The following is a 20,658-nucleotide window of genomic DNA, read 5'->3' as shown; positions in this document are numbered from 1 at the left end:
ACTAACAAATGACGTTCTGTCTGATTAGCCTTTTGCAAAGTGTTATTTGAGTTGCCCAGTTCATTCCTGATCTCCAGCTGGTGGATCTACTGGGCTGAAACAGGTGAATCCTTTGCGTTCTTGGACAGTCTGTAGCAGCAGTGAGAAACTGGAAGGATTACTTGTGGTCTAGGAGAAAAAATAGCATTTAGACTGTCAGAAGCTGTGATACGCGTTTTGCAGTGTCCTAGAATAGAAAATTCAAACCCATCCTCCTCCTCCTCCTCTCTAGGTGTTACAAAAGCCATCGTAGTTGTGAGTATGAACATTTTAATATCTTAGAGCACTTCACATTTTCTATGCCCTTTTATGAGGCTCTGTCTGGCTCCCGCCTGTCCTTGAGAAATTTATGATCAGCATATAAAAACAGTTAAAGAAATCACACCTGAGCAGCCATTGTGGTGCAGCGATACGGAGCTTCTGCATTCCCCAGCTACCGCGCCAGCCTTCCCAGTCGAGCTTCCCTTTTGATGCTGCGTACTGTGGATTTTCCCCAGAGAAGGTATTGTTGCGGGAATAGGTGAATGGGAATGTTTCATCTTACAAAACTGTTTCTTATGGGCTATCTGCTATATTCAGGGTATTCATTATCACACCTTTCTGACTGTATTATTATTCCCAGCCTTGAGCTACAGCTCTTGGCATTCGTTCAAGACCGTAGAAGTTTGACACGAACCGTCGCCTTGCCCACTGTTAACAAACTGACATAAGCAGAAAGCGCCTTCCAAAGAGCCTTCCGAGGTACGAACCGTAGTACAAAAACCCCAAACTGCGTCCTGAAACCCAGCGCGGTGCTGCAGGAGCGCTCTGACGCGGCAGACTTACGCTGCCAGCTGTACGTATGTGGTCGCCCAAGTAAAGGTTGTAAATACTGATGATCTTGCTGTTGGTTTAATTCTCAACCAAAGCATTGGCTACCTGCTGTTCCAAGAGCCTTTCCTCTCCAGTAAACAGATGGCCCCACGTTGGCTGGCCTTACCAGGGCTTAGTTTCACCAGCAAGTCAGTATTATCAAGCTGTCAAAGGACCCATCTGCCCCGAGCAGCTGTCCTGGCATCCACCGGTCTGTGTGCTGGGAACCTCCCCGCTTCGCAACTCTCAGGCATATAAAACTTTGATATTTCTGTTTTAATTTGGGGAGGGGGTTGTAATTCATGCCATCTGCCTCATGTGCTTAAGCGAAGGGATATTACGTTTGAAAACAAGCTGCTAGAGAGAGGTAATCTTTTACGCTCCCCTCGTAGTCCGTGGTCCGCCATAACTGTACCAGCATGTTTTAAAAAATGCAGGTTTGGACTCAAAACGGATGCAGATACATTTTCGGTGTCAACATAACTTCAAACATGTTCAAATTCGGGTGTGTTTAGTGCCTGCTCTTCCACAGACTGTCAGATCTTGGCCCAAATGTGTAACCTGTTTCCCTCCCTGCAGTGTGGGATGCTGCTGCCAGCGGCGCTGGTCGGGGTTGTCAGCACCCAGGAGCTACTGGTTACAAACCTTCGGAGATTAAAAATGTCTCATAGATGCTTAAATATTAGCGTAAGTTGACGCATTCCCCATTTGTTTATAGTGAGTCACTCCCAGGGTGGTTTTCCTACCTTGAGTCTCATTATTTCTGATTAAAGGTGCTTAGTGGCTGCTGCTCGTCAGCTCGTGGGCCCCGATCCGGGTCCAAGCTTCTGAACAGCTTTGCCTTTTAACTGCGCACGTTTAATTTTGCAGAGAGCTGCTACATAGCAAAAAAGGTGTTTTTGTAAAGATGAGGACAACAATTATTTTTAAGGCTTTAATATTTTTAAAGAGATAAAAACTCAGTAAAACAAATAGGCTCACTAGGTTTATGTGTGAAACAATGGGGAAAAATACGCATTTTTCTCTTGAAGTCTTTGGGTATTTGATAAGCCTCATCAGAAATACTTCTGCTACTTTTCACATTCTTACGTAAAACAAAGTATCGTAAAAGTACACATTAACAAAACTTTCCTTCTGGTTTTCTACTTTATAGAACCTTCAGCAGAGCCAAAAATTTGTCTTTTAAGCTTGCTTTCCTTCCATTTGTCTCTTGCCCAGTTCATTTCATCTTGTGAACTCAATATTTGAATTGTTCTCAAAAAGGCACTTGATGTTTCCAAGACTGCTCTTTCAAAAGTAATTAGTGACTTTTGCGCATAGCTAAAATTTTATGCTTAGAGGGTAGGTTTGGTTTGGTTTTTTCTGGAAAGTGTCTGATAAAATCTGGATGTGGTAAAGACCCCTAGCTTGGTGCTTGACGTTTTTGGAAATGGCTAAGGAACTTAAACAGAGGCTAAATATTTGGTAAAAATATTGGGTCCCAACAATTCCTTCTGAAGCCAAAGTCAAATAAATTAGTATTTAAATGTGGCTGGACTAACCTGACTTTGCAAAAAAAAAAAAAAAACCAAACCAAAAACCAAACCTTTTATTTCTTGACAGACTTTATAGCTTTTATTTTGTCTTTTTACAACAGATGCAGAACTTAATGTCTGAGCGCAAGTTTTAAAGCTCGTGCTAAAAAACAGGCTGGAAAAAGAAAAGCCAGTCTGCGGAATCAAGTTCACAGTATAAAAATTGAAGTGTATCTACTTAATATATTGAGCCTGGTGTATTGCTCTCCTTATAAATTCTCCTTTGCCAGCTTGTAATCCTGCTGCTATGTTTGTTACCCTAATATCTGAGTGAAATAAGTGCTCGCATGTTTTGTCCATGGCTCTCCTCTTTCCCCTTTAGCGTGCCAAATTCCTGAATAAAGCTGTGTTGGTTTTTTTTATGTAATATGAAAAAGATTTGCATAAGTGTAGTGCTGATAATTTTTGTGGTTAGTTTTAATATGTTGGCTTCATTTCAGTCCTTCAGATCCCTAAATCAATTTTGATTTGCTATTGCTTAAACATTGCTTTTTTCCCCTTTCTCAAAACAGACGCGTTGAGAATGATCCGAGGCAAATTTCCCTGTAAATCTGCTTTGTTTGTAAAATCGGGCTGAAACCATTTGCTCCTGCCTGTAGCTTGGTAGTTACGTGTAATAATTTATTATCCAAATAGGGTGTTTTAATGCTAAATTAAGTGAGGGAAAAAAAAGAGGAGAGTGCTGGTGTGGATGCCTCAATTTACATCTCTTACCCAGCACTTGCGCTGGAGCCTCCGACATACGTAACCCTGCTGATGTGTCCAGCCTCGCGCACGGAAAGACCGACGGCCGGTCCCGTCCCGCTCCTCTGCGACCTGTCCCCTCTCGCATTTATCCGCAGCGCGGCTCCGAGGGCTCTCGTGTCCTGCGACCCGCTCTGCCAGAGGTAACCCGTGTCGGGGATGGTTTGTAACCTGCTGTTGGAACTGCCATGCTAGGACGGGCCATTTCCAGGTATCCCCAGCATCAGCTGTGTCTGGGAACAAGTGGCGTCCACCAGGAGACCAGGTCATGCCCCCGATGGCTTCTCCCTCGGTAATACAGAGTTTCTGTAATACGGCACTGCTAAGGACAGGCTCTGAGCAAAGTCCCTTCCCGTTTTATCTCTTAGAAAGGAGAATTTCTTCCTTTTTGAGGTGCTATTTTTGACGCCCTGCAGAGAGCGGTGTGAGGTTTAGGACTGCCTCGAGGGTTTCTCCTTCAGCAGCGGGCATTACCGTGGCTTTCTACTGCTCTCCATCAACTTCCAGTAGAGTCATGCGTGTGCTGTGTATAAATGCGTACGGTTCGATTTGCATCTTCAGAGTATGCGGCATCCCGAGGAGTTCGTGTGTCCGGGATAAATCTCCGTTCAGTGGAGCCAGCTGGAGTTCAGGCTTCTCTCCCCGCCAGATGTGATGGCTGGATCATGCCTTTGTGTATCACAGGCTCCAAAGAATAACACTGACGGGAACTGTGGTGTTCCCGATTTCTGCGCCACGCTGCGCTATGAGCTGTGTTATCGCTTCGAGACACTTTAAAAAAAAATAAATTCCACGTTAGAAAAACGTCACCTTAAAGAATCTGGCCTCAGAAAGTGCTGCTGGTACCAGGCTAATGGGGCAGGTCACATTTAGGGCTGTAAAGTCTGGAAATGATCAAAGCGACGTGCTGGTTTGCCTTAAAACCCAGGGTTTTTGAGGCAGGACATTGCGTACTCGGAGATGTGTGTGTGGGGAGAGACGGTAGGTGACTCGCAGCACAAATGCTGCTTTTCTTTGGAGGGATTAAATGAGCTCAAACCTGAACAGTGGTATTTGAACTGTCGCAAGGAGGATCTGCCATAACAGTCCTTTTCTTTAATGCTTCAGCCAGTGGCTCTGGCACTTACCCTGCCACCCAGCTCGAGCCTAATCGCGCTGTAGCTGGCTCTCCAGCAGCTCTGAGGCAGCTCCACGGTGTCCTTCGGGCACGCTAGAGCAACCTGTCTTTTCTTGGGAGTTCACGTAGGAGTGTCTGCAATTATAGATGCCTTCGGCATCTCTGCGGTGTTCAGCCAACAGCTATTACCGAGAGAAAAACAATGAACCATTTTCTTCAAGCGACGCTCGCTGGTTTGATAAATAGTTGGCAAAAGGCGCTTCATGTGATGGGTTTGTTACTTGTCTAGGCAAGGGGAGAGGTTGAGCAGATGATGAGGGGGTAGCTTATGCTCTTTCATTACAGCTAGTTTCCTTCAAGGATTTCATTTAGCTGCAGCGCTGAGAGGTAAGCGCAAGCCGTATGATACAAAATGGGAGTTAGGAAAAGCCCAGATAGCGCCTGCTGCTTCCACCTTCAGATAACATCCGACGTTGCCCTCTGCCTCGAAGGTGTATGAGCTTGTCTGTTGTCATTGGCCTTTTTTTTTTTTTTCCCACCCATGAGGAAAGTTGCGGTAGAAGGAGCTCCATGTACGCGCTGGGCATGGGGAACAGCCAGATATTCCTCCAGGAACAGAAAACTCCTGAAATGCTGAAACTTTCTGGGAGCATCATTTTCTAAAATGTCCGTCTCTGCTTAGATCCCTGAGGACCTTGAGAAAACCGGCACGCTGCCTGCTCTCAGACTGCTCAGCAGCCAGGGTTTGGAAGCAATGTGCTAGTTTGTTTTTTCAAAGGCAGAATTGAATAGGATATAAACTTGGGTTTGAAATAGCATTACTCCTGTGCATCTGACAACGAACCCAAGCTAGTCCCTTCTTCCTGCTCATGCAACCACAATCCAATTTTTGTGGAATATTTGGGAATATCTTTGTCCCCTTTATTTTCCCCTTTCTCCCCTCTCAAAGCTCCCTCTCCAGATGAACCATGTTGGTGCCAGTCAGCCTGTGCAGGCTGGCAGAGCGCGGTATTCGCATGCCGGAGGGGAAGGAGCCACACAAACATCGGACCCGAGCAGCTTGCAGTGGTGGTCTTGCTTTGAAGCCAGTGGGATCCCGTGCCCAACACGGCAGCGTCTTGGATCCAGTGTGTACTGCACTTGGACCTCGGTGTGAGAGCACCACAGGCCGCTCTGCGGTGAAAAGTCAGAAAATGGCAGATGATGCGGCTTTGCTTGGTGGGTTGTCGTCCTCCTTCTGGGGTGTGAGTGGCCGCTGCAGTTTGGGCCTCTATCCACGTGGTGAAGCTCTTCTGGCCTCGGCATGTCCCTCCGTTTGCCCTGCTGGCCTTGGCTTCCCAGCACGGCGGCGGCATCCGAGAGGAGGCAGCTACTGCATGGGCATCCTCCCTCTCCCTTTCCCATCTCTCCTCTGTCCCATCTTTATGCAAACACACAGTGCTTCCCCAGAGCTCGTGGGACAAAGGGACAGTTTGATTTTCTTCCCAAAAATTGTGTCTTTTTTTCTTTTTTTTTCCTTTTTTTCCCCTCCAAACACACTACAGAAGCAGCTCCCTGGGCAGGGAGGGGACTGGGGCAGGGAGGAGTGCTTTGAGGTTGATTTCCTCAGCACAAGAAACCTGAGAGGTGGGAAAAGAAATCAGAAAGGAAACAGGATAATGCTCTGATTCCGTTAAACCCCCTTGGCATAAAATCACCACCTTTTCCCCGTATTCCCTAGCAGCAGCTACCTCTAAATTCCCGTTTCCATACTCAGAGACCAGGCAGCAGCTCTGCTTGGCGAGCGGTGGTGGTGATGTGCGTGCAGCTCTGTGGGCGAGCTCATCTCAGAAGACTTGCCCATGTCAGAGGTACAAGGCTGGGTTCAGAAAGGTAACACGCATTTTCCTCTGGATATGCTGCCCACCTTGCTGCTGTTGCATGAATTCTTTTCTTCTCTGGCATTTCTCTCAAATAAGGACTCCAGTGGCTGACAGCAAACAAAAACAACAAAAAAAAGATCCATCATGATCATATTTACTGATGACCTACTTAAAATCCTCTTTCCTCATCCTCATTTAGTGTGTGCGCTAAAATGCTGGCTGGCTTGCAGTCTCCAAGGAGTTGCTAGCAGAATCATAATGAATGCAAAAGGTGGCCCCTCATTTGTTTTACGGTAGTTTCTGAAAAGACATCTTTTATTTTTTTATTGCATCATTTAGACTCCCCCCACCACCACCACTTGTGATGTATTATTCCCCTTTTTGGTCTCCCTGCTCAGAAGCCTTTGTGTTCTGATTGCAGGCAGTGCTGCTGTTTGAAGAGATGCCATTAAATCATGGGATGCCTTAATCTTTTTTTTTTTTTTTTTTAAATTTTTGAGGAAAATTAGGCTTCTAGCTCTATCCTGGAGAGTCTGAGCTGTGTTGTCAAAGGCCTGTGTTGAGCATCATTTTTTTTTCTGGTGAAAATGATCCAACAGAGGTGATTATCTAACAAATGCTTTATACCTACTCTGGTATATTTTTGTAGGGTTATTGTAAATGGGTTTGCAGTCCAGGGTAGAAAGTCATCAGCATCGTGCACATGGCACCTCTCAAGTTTTCTTCTTCATAGTTTTTCTCTTTACAGATTCGTTTAGAGGAAGGCTTGGGTGTTCCTGTTTGCTCACCCCTGCATCGGACCAGTGCTGTCAGACAGAAGGAACGTAGTTACACGGGCACACACACGTGTCTATGTGGATACTGTGATTAAACTGTCTATTTGGGATGCTCGTGACTGAATGCGTACGTGGTATGCATAAATTGATCCTACCTTTACAAAGAATATCAACAAGATGGCATAGACATCCGCTGAAACACGTGTATGAGGGATGACACCTGAAGTGTTCATTTCTAGTGACTCAAGAATCCTTCTGGTTTTATAACTTCAGTCGCATAAAGCATGCCGTGTTTTCATGCCAGCCTGAATTCCCTTATTGCTAATCAAAAGAGAATTTCTAAGCAGGTGTATAAAAACACAACATGAAAAGAATTACCACTGGGTGGCTTCTGTGTTTCTTGGCGCCTAATAACTTGGTGTTATTGGAGCTAAGCCCTATTGTCTTTAGGTGTATGTAATAAATTAAACTTCTTGCAGTCGAGATAATGCTTGTTTTCTCACCAAACACTTCTGCATTAGGGGTTATTTTCATGTGCTGTCTGGCGTATGTGAGATGCTAAGGGAGCATTTACCATCTTCTCCCAGACAGTTCTGGGTTACTGCTGTGTGCTGCATTCGTAGGGTAGGACATTGCTTCTGTGTTGTCCCTACAGGAGGTGACAGTAATTATGAAGATGGGGGAGAAGAGGTAATTAGCTCTGCTATACTGGTAAAACCACTCAGTATCTATGGAAATTAATTCAGTTTCTGGCTCCAGGGCGCTAGCTTAAAATTAGACTGTAAGTAATATTTTGTTCTCTTTTAAGTAATGAGGAGGAGCTGGTCAGGACGGAGCATAAACATGAAAACAGTTTTGTGCTGTTGGAGTTGCAGACTGCTGATTCAGGAGGAGGAACCTCATCTCCTGCTGCGACTCCTTAGTCAGCCGCTGCCCGTGGCTGTTGTGCCCTGTCCTTGGGGTGGAATAACTCATGCGTGATGACTGCTCTTTATAAAGTGAGTTAGAAGCCTTTGGAGTGGGTGTCGCTGCCTCGCTAGGGAAATTGGGGTGCATGTGCCTGTTTTCAGGCACGAAGAGCATGGTGTGGTAGTCCTCATCGCTCTTCCCTGTGGCGCTCGCAAACCGGCAGGAAATAAATAGGGGTTGACTGGAAGAGCTGCCAGAAAAGTTCTTGCCACAAAATGTGGCTCGCTGGAAGGAAGAAAATCAAGATTACAGTGAGGAATATTGTCTGCCTGGGTCTGTGTCCACAGGAGTTAATCTGGGCAGATTAAACGGAGTATTTAAAAGCATACAGAGCAAGCAGCCGGCAAAGCAGGCGGAAGGAAAACAGCTCCAGTGCTGTTGACCGGAGAGTCTTTGTTACAGCCAGTGGGGTTTTAATGTATACCATCTGATAATGTATATTAATTAATCTATTAACGTATACCAACTGATCTTATGGCTGTGTATACTCTGATGGCTGATTTCACCTTAAAATGCACGTAGAGTGTGTTCCTCGTTAAGGAGCATTGATCGGCAGTAGTGTCTTATCTCCTTATCTTCTTTAATTTCACTTAATCTTCCAGAGCCTGTGGTATAAATTAATATCTCTAGTCCACAGGGTGCCTTGCATAAAGCATTTTTACATATAAATGGCACAATATATCCTGTAACAGAGACGTGATTCATAGGCTATTACATGTTAAATCTTAGGTGGAAGCCAGCTAACTAATTTATACAAAGTAATTAGATTCTAAATTAAATGCACAAAGGATTTTTTTTTTTCCTTCCCCCTTCTTGCTTTTCCTTGTGTGAACTCAGAAGATGAGCTGATATTGGAGAAGGGGAAGGCGTTCTTCCTTCCCCGTCACCCCATCCTGGTATCTTCTAGGCGGTCTCGTGGGGCAGGCTAAGGGAAGATTTATAGAGATGGCTCCACCCTTACGCCGTGCCCTGCTGGGACCGCTCGCCGAACGAGCTCCCTTCCAGAAATGACTGATTTGCAGTCAGGCCTCAGGGGGACTGTTCCTCCTAGCAGAAATAGGTTATATTTGTGTTTGCGTAGATCGCTTTGATGGTATAAGATGTTTCATTGATGTACAGGTAGAGAACAGCCAAAAGCAATAAAATAAAACCCCCGTCCGTACTCTTCTACCCCCTCAGTCCACCCCAGCCCCTGGAGCACGAGTTCGTTCCTCTGCTCATCTCGGTGTGGAGGTGCGGATCGGAGGAGAGTTACGACAGCTGAGCTGTGGATCCTGCGGGACCTCGGCTGAACACCACCTCGGCACCTCGGGGACGGATACCCCCACCGAGCTGTCGGTGACTGCGCTCCCGCACCGCTGAGCTGCGCCAGCTCGTGACCAGATTGGTTCCAGCCATCACCTCCGCGCTGCACCCATGCTGGAAGCTGAGCCCAGGCTGAAGATGGTTCCAAACCAGGCTACGTCTCCCAGCTTGGGTTTGCAGATCGGAGTCCACCTGCCGCTTTGGGGTTGCAGAGAGGCTGCTGGCTGGGAAGGCTGAGCTCCTCCCCGCGCTGGGGAGGACGGTCAGCTTTCGCCACCGGTGACCGCGTGTTAGGCAGGGGACAGCAACGTTTTACACTGGGATCTTTAGCATTCAGGGTCGGTAACGCAGATACTTAACCCCCAGTGCCGTCTCGTCCGAACTGCAGTTTCAAAATCTCCAGGCCAGTCTCCCCAGCCAGCCAGGCTGGCTATTTTTAGCTTGGTTTCCCAGGGAAACATGGTTTTATGTGGCTGCTGTATCCTCAGATTTGACAGTGAGGGAGAGAGGTAGCAAAGATCATTCTAAGTTTCATGAAAATCACTCATTTTGATTAGAGAGAGAAACTCTAAAATCTCTGCGCAGCCAAAGGCGGGGGAATTCGGCCGTCCTCCGTCCCGGTGGGGGGTTGCTGCCTTGCTGCTTCGTCAACCCACCAAGAAAAAGAAGTATCACAGCATGGAAATGCGAAGCTGGGTGCGAGGGAAGGGTGCTGAGGGACAAGGCAGTGGTGTAAGGAGTGCGAGGCATGTTTTGTTGGGTTTTTATTTTTTAGGAAAGCAGGCTGTAGTCGTTCCTCTACTCGTAGAGCATCTTGCTTGATGGTTTTAATGGAAGCATAAAAGATGCTTTTGGGGTGCCCTCCAGCCATGTGCGGGACATCGCAGCATCTGCTGAACGGATCCTTTTTTTTCTTTTTTTTTTTTTTTTTTTTTTAAATGTAGAAAAGGGGAAAGGAAAGATATTTTGGTGCCTGAACCCAGTGACCCTGGGCTGCTGCAAACTTTTCAGCTACATGTGAGATAGACACGCAGGCGCTGGGGGGGCTCGGTGTTAGCAAATCCAAGCAGTGACGCTTCCTCCCAGGAACTTTTGAAGAGGGTAAAATGGATGAGTAAAACACTCATAAATTTGTGACATCAGCAGCCAGCACGTGTTCTCTTTCGCCTCGCTGAGCGTGTCAGCTTGAGGGTGATACAGGAGAGGATCTGATGGTTTCCAGAGTTAGTCAACATAAGGTGCATCCCCACCATAGGCGCGTGCTGGTGTGTCTCGACTCAGGCGTGAAGTGGGGCTTTGAAGGAGACTGAACTAGTAGACGGGAGTGGAATTAATTTGCCTGAGCAGAGGTGTTCAGTGCCATTTTTAAATGTCTTGTGGTATGTCAGGAATCTGCACAGGGCTGGTAGGCGGGACACAGGACCTAAAGGAAACTTGTGCCTTTCTGCAGTGGCAGCTGGAGGTAAGGGGGCGTAGCCCAGGGTCTCTGAAATGGCACTAGAAGCCTGTGTTTAGGACCTTAATTCCACCATCCATCATCAACTCTGACCAGAAGATGTCTCCACCAGTTTTAACTGATGTTACTTTGGGGCAAGCAGGCTATGGATGCCACTTCCCAAAGGGCTCATCAGCTACTTATATTTGCTTTAGTTGTACGCTTGCAGTTTGGAGGCATATGTGTTTGCCCAGCTGCTGGTCTGGGTTGAGTTTGGCTCAGACTGGAATTAATTTGCTTTATAATAGGGATTTACGTAAAGACTTTTGAATGTTGATAGTCCTCTTGTGTCTCTCCTACAGTTCCACTGGTACTGTATCTTGCAAATTGGCCAGGAGAAACCATAAATGACAAGACAAAGGAACAGGACACATGCGGATGAGCTCAGAACAGGACAGAAAAAGCAAATTGGAGGGAGTATGCTTTAAAGAAAGCTTAGACTAGTCCAGTCCTGGTACCTCAGTGTGACTAAAGTGGGACTTAAGTGCCCAGCTTAACTCCACACTGTACTCATGTACACATTTGTACGTGTACAACAGTAGATGTTGGGGATATGTCACGTCGTGCTTGACAGTGAATAACAAGGATGTCCCACTGGTGTGAAGATACCTACTGCAGCTGGAGGTTGAGTAGCTGAGTAATTGCACGGTGAATGGTTAGTGTTGATGACTCCTCTCGGTGCTGGGGGCTTCAACTTTGCTTTTCTTGTGTGCATGCTGAGCTGAAAAGGAGTGCTGCTGGTGGTGGCAGCTCGGCAGGAGAATCTGCCTCTCTGGACTGCCAGCAGCGTCTGTGTGCTGGGGCCTGCAGGACCCGCGGGGGAAGCGAGGCAGGGTGAGGTGGAGATTGAAGGGCACGAGGCGTCGGGTGCCCCGGTGTGCGTGCACGGGGAGTGGCAGGACTTGTTTAAACGCTGGTTTAGGGAGCCATGGGACACGCAAGAGGAAAAGGGAGAGGTGTGTGTTTTCTGTGGCTCTGCCCAGTCTGAGACGGAGCCGGGAGCTGCTGCCATCACTGCCTACGAGCGGTGTTGGTGGGGTGCAAGATGTGAGAAGCCTTGATGCAGATAATGAGGTGAACAAGGCAGGGTCATCACTGTTACTCCTGTCTAGGCTGTTGCCACATATTTACCTTAAATAAAACGGAAGTGCTTTTGTGTTTATGAAATTTGAGGTACCTGGTATGATTAATGACTTCGAGGTTACACCCAAAACTCTGTTACCACCTCTTTTAGCTGTGACTGCCAGGCCTGAGCTGCTTCTCATCCTTCCACCCGGCCATCAGCATGTTACAACCACCAAGCAAATCTCTTCTCTCAATGACTTTGCTGCTCTTAACTCAACCCTCTGCAGATGTGCAATACTGTACCACGCTAATGTGTGCTAGAGGGAGCACAGGGGATGGAGCCAATGCGTGGCTTTAAAGATGTTAAAATGCCAGGTATTCTTGTAAGCCTCCAATGTTTCATCTTCAGAGCCAGGTAGCCGTAAATGTGGGTGCGTGTGCTCCCAAGAGTTAATGGGAGTTTTGCTGCTGAACTCACATGTGAACCATTTATCTTGTCCACGGGATTAGAGGCGTGTTTTGTTTGTATTTATGCTGAGAAAAATAGCAAAACTAGTGAATGTTATCTGAACAAGAGGAGGTTAGTGCTGATGGCTCAGTCTTTATAAACTCCCCGGGACTCTGGATTCGTCATGTAGGGTAGACTGTTCATGCAAGTCACATGTCAGTTATGATCACACATCTTCTATAGCTAATAGCAATGTATCCTCTTTGTTGTATGCTAGTAGTTATAGCTAAATATAGAGTGTGAAATGGCAGGATGGCCAACGCTGACCTAGTTTTTGGGTTTGGTGTGGTTGGGTTTTTTCTAAAGACTTAGTAAAAGAGAGAAAAGCTGTCTGCCTGTAAACTTAGCTTCTAAGGGATGCTCTATTTGCAGGAGATTGTTCCCTGATAAGCCAACTTCCTTTGGGTTTGGTTAAAGAATTCAACCAAATTTAGCTCAATGCAAACTTGATTGGAAGGAAATCTGTAAGAAGTTCAGTGATCCTCTGTCCATGCAGAGTTCAGCCAGTGTTTTTCTTCCTATGTGTGAATCATCTGTTAGGACTTTGTCCTAAGGAGGAATCTAAAGCATTTGTGTATGTTGCACAGCTGGTGCCAGGGTCTGACCACTTGCATTTAGCCTAGCCCAGGTGCAAGAGTTTCGGCGGCAAAACCCAAGATCATTTACCGCGCTTGCACAGTTTGTGCACTTTAACCTGTCATAGCCCGTGCTTTGCTTTGTCGTTGCTGCTGGGGAGGTCACTGAACTGCTCTGGGACAGCCCCCCCAAACGGGGATACACAAAACCCCAGTAGATACCCGAGTGAGCCAAGTCGTGGAGCACCTGCGCCGGGGTGCTCAGCTGTCGGGGTCTGCTCATGCAGGGAGCGTTGGATGCTTGGAAATGAATTCACTTCTAACTTTAAAGCTTATTAACCCAGAACAAAAGCATCTTCAGTCCTGGGTCAGAGGTGGTTTATGAATAATAAGGAGAGAAGGGATTAAGACGTAAGCCTGAAAAATGCACGTTACAGGTTAACATTGCATTCGTTTTTTACTTATGGAGGGTGTGCTTTTTAACGGAGGTATCCATCGCTCCCAGCAGTGGAACAGATAAAACCAGGTTGCCTAAGGATTGGGTCCTTTTCTTCTAAATACCACCACTGTTGGCGTAACAGCTGATTCCTCCTCCCTCTACTTGTCCTCCCACGGCAACCTCCCAGGCAAGAGACGGCACATTACGTGGCCAGTGCGGAGAAATACATGTGCTTGCTTGACAGCAGCCAGCAAAAAGGACATGGAAGAGCTGAGTTTGACTTGCCTTTCCATCAGTGAAGTATTTATTTGGATATCTCTGGCGGTTAATTTTTCACTTTGTTTATTTATTAGTCTTCTCTCTGAGAGGCTTGGGGGCAGAGTGGGGACAGACAGATGGACAGGCAGCGTGATTGTACCAGCAAAGGTAACCAGGCTGAAATGCACCTTCTTTTTCAAAAGACAAAATTACATTTCCTCTTTCACTCCCAAGCCACGCAAATATCAAATGTCAGTGGAGGGGAATTTGGGAAGGAAAAGCTTAAATATACAACAGCTTTTTGTTTTTTTTACCAAGAACTTATTTTTAACTATAAACTTCCAGGGGAAAGTTCTTGACTTTCCTCTGCACTTATAAAAGGTCAGCTCCCCTCCCAAGCAGCCCTCGGTGCGAATCTCTGCTACAAAGTCCTGCTTCCAGTTTGAGCCTTCGCCAACCTCATTGTAGCTGCCCGCGTGTGCTCTGAGATCCGTCGTACCCCTGCCCTTCCCAGGGCAAGCTCGTGGTGAATTGCGATGGGTCAAACTGAATTTCTGCCTACTAGGTCTTGGGCTGCTGCATGATTTTCTCTCTCCTTCGAACAGACCATCACTCACAGCACGCTTATCTCCATCTCTCAGAGCAGTGATCTGACCGGACTTGGGGACCTGGGCATCCAGCCTGGGATTTCAAATGACTTAGCAGGTATAAATGTCGGGGGGGGATGAAGGGTTGAAGCTTTGTGGAGTGGAAGGGACTTGCTTTGAAGGGGACAGCATCCAGCTCTCCAAAGGCTTTGTGCCCTTTATTTATGCGGACAACTATCTTGAACATCACATTCCACTCCTCCATGCCAAAAAAGCTGTGCCAGTACAGCTGTGTCTATATAAAATGTATTTTTTCAGCACCGCAGCAGTCCCTTTGTGCATCTTCCCACCTCTTGCTGACAGCTATTCCTGGGAAGGCTTGTATTTAGTCTAGGCCTTACTGAACTGAATGCCTCCACAGGGTTTGCACTGGGTTAGCTAAATAGGTTTAATGAAAATGGAGTTCCTTTGTGACTAGGCAGGTTGTGAATGCAGGTGGGTTTCCCTGTGTAGCCAGTTAGCGAAGGATCTTCAGCCGTAGCTTAGCTTGGGATGATGCACTCGCCGCATCTCATTTGAGGTGTGCCGTGCTGTACCCAGACACTGTTGAAAGAGGGTTAATGGGCTTTGTTTTCCTTGTTTCATCTGAAGCTCTGTCATCCTCCTTGTTTCATTTCCAACAGACTCGGAACTGCTTTTTCAAGGTACTTGCCCAGCTGGAATATCCCTAAATATGCATAAAGTCCCAAGTCACGTCTTCACAGACTCCCATAGGCGAAGCACACCAGAATGTTTAAGCAGGGGCTGTATAAATTTTTAAACAAAGGTAACAAGCCAAGGAAGAGGTGGTAGGTGATGAAATGAAGGTGAGGAAAGAAGCAAATTAGATCCCTGATGTGGAGCTGCCCTTTCTCCAGCTTCTGAGGCATCCTCACTGCTCATGAGTTCGATTGCTTCAGCTGTGTCAGCTGAAACACCTTTTGCTGGCCGGTGTCAGCGGGTGTTGTCACTGTTGATGGTAGCAATGACTAGGGAGAGATTGGGTTGTTTTCAGACTACAGGTATGTACGTGTGATTATGCATAGCAGCGTCTGCTGCTTTTTCCAAGTCGTGAATTTCAAAAAGGGAAATAAAGAGGTTTTTTTCTGCAGCGTAGTTGAAAGGCAAAAGGCTTTATCCAGCCACATTCTCCCTTCGTGCCCCCATCTCACTGGCACCCCCAAGACAGTGGCCATTTATCGTATCGAGTGAGCCACAACCAGCTTTTGTCCTGCGACCCAGTAGGAGGTCATACCAAGTGATGCTTGCCTGTCTTGGGCTTGAAGACCAGTGTCTGATTCCGTTTCTTTTCCTAAGGTGCAGGGCAACTTTATCATCAGCTTGGGTTCCTATTCCTCTCTGTTACCCGGTTCATGCCGGATGGGCACGAGGACAACGTTACAGGGAAGAATTTTATTCACAATTACGGTGCATCGTGCCTGGCTGTGGCTTGTGGTGCTTGCTCTGAGATGTGGAGCAGTAGGGCCATTTCTTAAATTATTCAGAAAATACCTTTAAATGTTGTTGATCTTACCCTAAAATGTTGTTGGTCTTACCCTATATTGTAGGTAATAATACAGAATATCAATAAATCTGTTAATTAAATTCACAAGCCCTTTTCTAAGGAAAGAGGAGGAGATGCAAAGGGAGGTGCCTGGAACGCAGGGTTCATGCAAGGTTCCCCGTGTCGGCAGCCTCTCCAGCAGACCGACGTGGGGTCAGCGCTCCTGAAGTTTTGTTTCACTCGCCCGCGTATAGGCTGGGAAATTCCAACATCATCGGCTCGTCTCTCTCCAACTCACCCGGGACTTTTATCCCTTTTGGCATCCCTGGGAGGTTGATTGCCAATGATGTGTTATTGCATCTCCTGCTTGAGTTCAAAGGAATTGGGTTAATGAGCATAAAGCAGCGAGCAGAAAGTCAGCCGTCAAATTATATTGGCACTTGTTTGCTACCTCCTAAATTTCCCACTTCATCCGTCTTTCATCCTTGTGATGCAGACAATTAAATACAGCAGCGATAAACGTAGAAAAAAACTATGGTGGCCTTACAAGCTAAATTTAGTCTTTTTCTTTCGTATAACGTGTCTTCAGATGAGGCTAGAAACTGTATGAGAACGAGGAGGTGGGGGAGGGAGGAGACCCAAAATTAGTGGAAAACCCTTTGTCTGGGGAAACAACATGGATATGGAGAGAGGCTGTAATGTCCTAAAATCCTTGGGTGCTTCAGCAGGCCTGGAAAAGAGTCAGCAGCAGAGTCGACAGAGGAGCAGCGGCTCGGGAAAGCTGCTCGGTAGGACAGCTAAATCAGAAGTGATTGTAATTGACAGCTTCGGCTTTCACGCCACTGAGCGAGATCCTGAACTGGGGCTCACACAAGATGCTGCTTTTGTCTGGAAGAACAGGATCAGGGAAGCGGCATCGGAGCCCTGCTGGTGGACAAATAAGGCTAGAAAAAGGAGCTGCTCTCGACTGCTGCTATCGCATCGTGCGGATGATGGCCATAGGCCTTTGGAACAGAAAAGGGACGCTCTCTCCATCTGTTGCTGGAATAACATGCGCGATAGTACAGACCTGACCCAAGAATCAATCATTTGCTTTCAAGGTGTATAAATACTCATTTGAAGAGCGTCCTCTGCCAGGAACGGGGAGAGAGGCGCAAATATATCGGGGAGTTTCAGGACAGCAGCAAGCGGCAGCATCCTCCAGCAAACTGCCCTGCAGCGTTTGTGCACAGGCTGTAAGCAGTGCTGTGCTGCAGGGTTGGCCCCGGGAGTGTTTAGCGAAGGAGTGCCAAAAATGCTGTATGCAGAAAAAGCCAGGGAGCCGAGGCTGCTTGTCAGCGTGAGACACGCTGCCCTTGCTGACAGGCTGCCTTTCAGCTCCCGTGTTTGGCTTGGAAAGGGCTTTCACCAGCATGCGGAAAGTAGCACGTTAAAGCTGTGCCATGTCAAATTTTAAAATTCACTTCTAAAGAGAAACGTATGATGAACTTCTGGTGGGGTGTTTTCATTTCGAGCTGCTGACAGCGTCCACATCCTGTATTTGGTTTTGCTGCGTGTTGTCAGTTGAGCTCGAGAGAGTAGGAATTAGAGGTCAAAGTCTGACTGAAAGTAAGAATTATGATTGAGGGCATCTTAATTGCGACTCCTGACTTAATTATTCTTTTTTAGCATCATTAAAAATGTTCAGGGAGCTGGAGTCGAGCACATCCTGTAACTGCATGTGTTGAGAAAATATATTTTTGCAAAGAGGGGCTGTTCTGTTCTCCCATGACTCAGGCATGGTGATTTAGAGCACAAATAGAAACGATACAGCAGAGAGAGGACGTTTCCTTGGTAAGGAAGGTGACGGTGGGGGCGTGCTGCAGTTTCATATCCTTGCACATTAAAGTATAAAATTTTTAGCTTTATGCAAATGTTTTGCTTCCTCCTCATATGGCAGCAGTAACTTAACTGATCCCAACACTGGAGAGGATACTATCATAAACTCTTCTGATCCAGTCAACAAGGTGCTAGCATTTACTTGAACGCTATTAATAATCTTAACTGGCAAGGATCTTTATCTGTAAAATGGCATAATATTAGTTATATCTTGTACTTGTAATGGACCGGTTATCAGAACGTACATATGGGATTTGCTCTTAATATTTTGGATTGAATCATCTTTTGCAGCCTTGACTCGGCTCAGCATAGAGACAGAAGCTGGGCTGTGCAGACGCTGGGTAAGGAGCTGCTGCCTGTCCTGCCTGCAGTCTGCCTGTCCTGCCTGCAGTCTGCCTGTCCTGCCTGCAGTCTGCCTGACTCCATCTCCTCTTTAGCATAAGCATTACGGCATTTGTCCTTTCTACCTGTCTGCAGGGAAGTGTTGGTATGTCCAATGCATTCCGCTGCAGTCCTCGCTGTGCTCAGTTTAATTTAGATGAGTGTGAATTAAGGTGCCCTTAAGTGTAAATACAAATTCAAGCTGTGGTTTGTTTGTGGTTTTTTTTAAAAACTCAATATTGTAGAATATTTTGATCAGCTTTATTAACTCTGCAAACACAGGACTTCTCTCCCTGCCGGTTAAACCTTGGCAAGGAATATTTTTCTCCAAGTAGTGGATCGGACGGCTGCTGCCTGCCTTGGGAGCGATCCCCATCGCCTTGGCCCACCCCAGGAGGGGAGCAGCCCCCCGGCATCACCCACACAGCGCCGCGGGGGCAAGGCCGAGGGAAAGCGATGCCTTGCAAGGATCTCTTTGCGACGCAGCCAGAGCATCTTTTGTTTCAGCCTTTCTAGGAAACGGCTGGAGCAGAGCCAGCGAGGAAGGGATGGGAAGGGGGACGGGACCGGGGGAAAGCCGGGGCTGGCAGTACAGATGTGCGCAGGGGCTCCCCCGGCGAAGAGGAGGGGGAAAATGGCGATCCTTTGTACGCCGACCGCCGGACAGCACACGGCGGCACGGGCTGCCCGCGCTTGATTGGGGGTGACGGTAATTATGGGGCCAGCGAGGTCCCCTGAGCGAGGGACGGTTACCATGGCTACAGCAGCAGCATCTCAGCCACTCGCTGTCATACCGTGTTGGTGATTTAATGAGTTCATCACCAAATCCTCAAAAATAATAATAATTATATGAAAACGGCTCGGCGGCGGCGGGGCTCACGAAGCCCCTGGTCGGCGGCGGAGGGGCCGTGGGGTCGCCGCTGCCCCTTTCTCCGCGCAGAAGCCACACTCGGGCGTCCCGGAGCGGGGATGGGGAGGAGGAGGAGGGCGGTGGAGGTAACCCGCCTGCGTCCTCGTGGGCTGGAAGGGAGGGCATTTTCTCTCATTTTTAGCACTGTGTGCTTCAGTACGACGTGCTGGATAGAAACCCTTAACATGAAAATTACTCAGCGCTCTGAAAACTCCCCCTCATCGTATGCGGCTGCGGTGAGTTGATGGAGGCTCTTCAGACCGTACAGAAATGGGGAAATAGCACCAAAAAGCCTATTTCTCACAAGTACCACGAATTCAGTTGTTTCTTTTGCAGTGTGTGATTTAAAAACAAAAGTCGTCTTGCTTCTCAGACTGCAGCCAAGCTTTAGCCATGGCTGTAAGTCTGTGCAGCGCCATATGATATGATAAAGTATGGAGTAATTTTCCACACTGAGCCTTACTGTAGGGTTAAAGTGTCCTTTCCAATTATTGTAATATTTCTCTCCCTTCCTCCTGCACTATTTTCTCTCCCTTACTGGCCAGAGCTAGAGCAGGGGAGACAAATCTATTTCTGCATATATAAAGGCTAAATTCTTGTAGACAACTAAATGTTTTAACACATGGAGACAATAACACTATCTTGTTAAAAATAAGCAAACTCCTCCGCCTTAGTTATGTGGCAATTACAGAAAAAATACATTTGCTGGAGCACTCAGCTACAATTTAAAAGCAAAATTAAAATTTAGTTCTGTTTGTCTGGTTTGACAAGATTTATTGAAATCTTTCATTATGCGGCAGGTTCAAGAAAACCTCTCTCCAAAGTACACATACCATTTAGAAAATGAAAGCCTGAAACAGTTTATTATTAGAAGGTGGGTTGGATTTTGTAAGGCTCCTACAAGAACATATATCATCTTGTACATTTTAGATATTTTTTGCTGCAGCTATTAAACTCTTGGCATACAAACCCTTTATTAAAACACTGATTTAGTCTAAGACAGGGTAAATACTTTGAGGTCTATTTAATTGACTTATTTCACTTCAGATTTCGATCTGGGGCCTAAGACTAAAAAGAATTTAATTCACAACTTTTCCCCTCGGCGTGTTTGCGTGTGCCCGCTTCTTGAGCGTCGGGGAGCTTTAGGAACGGGTCCCCGTGGGGTGGGCTCGTACCCGGCAGAGTTGCGGCATCTAACAGCAGTGGGACCAGCAGGTTGCAGTATAAGAGTATTTCTCTTTTCCTCTTGTATTATAAGCTTTGAGGTGGAAATGTTTTACTTCCCGGTTGCTTCCGTTGCGTCTCGTTCTGTGTAATATTCTTGTTGTGGAAAGGCAGAGCGTTCTCTGCCTGGCCTCATATTACGTCTTCATTGAAGGTTTCACTCAAGAAATAAATGCGAGCTCTGTGTCCCCGTTTGCGTTCAGCTAACATTTCTTAGTCTACTAAGGGGAAATTGCTGCTCAGATATAAATTGAAATCTATTTTTAAACAGTCCATATTACGTTTTTATTGTCCTGTCATTTTTTTTCCTCCTGTTCGTGTTACCACGTCTGCCTGCATTATTTTCCCATCTGATGCCAGATGCGCCTATGCTTTTCAGACCTGGCAAAATATTATGTTTTTCCTAGGTGATTTTCTCTGTCCCTGCAATTAACTTAGCGTGTTTGATTTGACCTGCGAGTAAAACTACGTGCTGAGATGAAAGCAGGTGGCGTGTTTGTCAGAAGTGAAGTGGTGCACTTCGGATGCATCATAATTCCTCTCCGAAACACTTGCAG

The 20,658-nt window shown here is 46.7% G+C and overlaps 1 protein-coding gene across 1 annotated transcript in view; it reads left to right on the top strand.

The window, feature by feature from the left end:
* Positions 1–20,658, top strand: part of MYO1D (myosin ID) — a 165,691-nt gene that overhangs the window by 112,933 nt on the left and 32,100 nt on the right. The window lies entirely within an intron of this gene.

This window comes from Aptenodytes patagonicus, chromosome 20 (assembly GCF_965638725.1).
Source record: "Aptenodytes patagonicus chromosome 20, bAptPat1.pri.cur, whole genome shotgun sequence".
In the NCBI taxonomy this organism is placed as follows: Eukaryota; Metazoa; Chordata; class Aves; order Sphenisciformes; family Spheniscidae; genus Aptenodytes; species Aptenodytes patagonicus.
The sequence above is the reverse complement of the archived record's forward strand: the minus strand, read 5'-3'. Positions and strand labels throughout refer to the sequence as shown.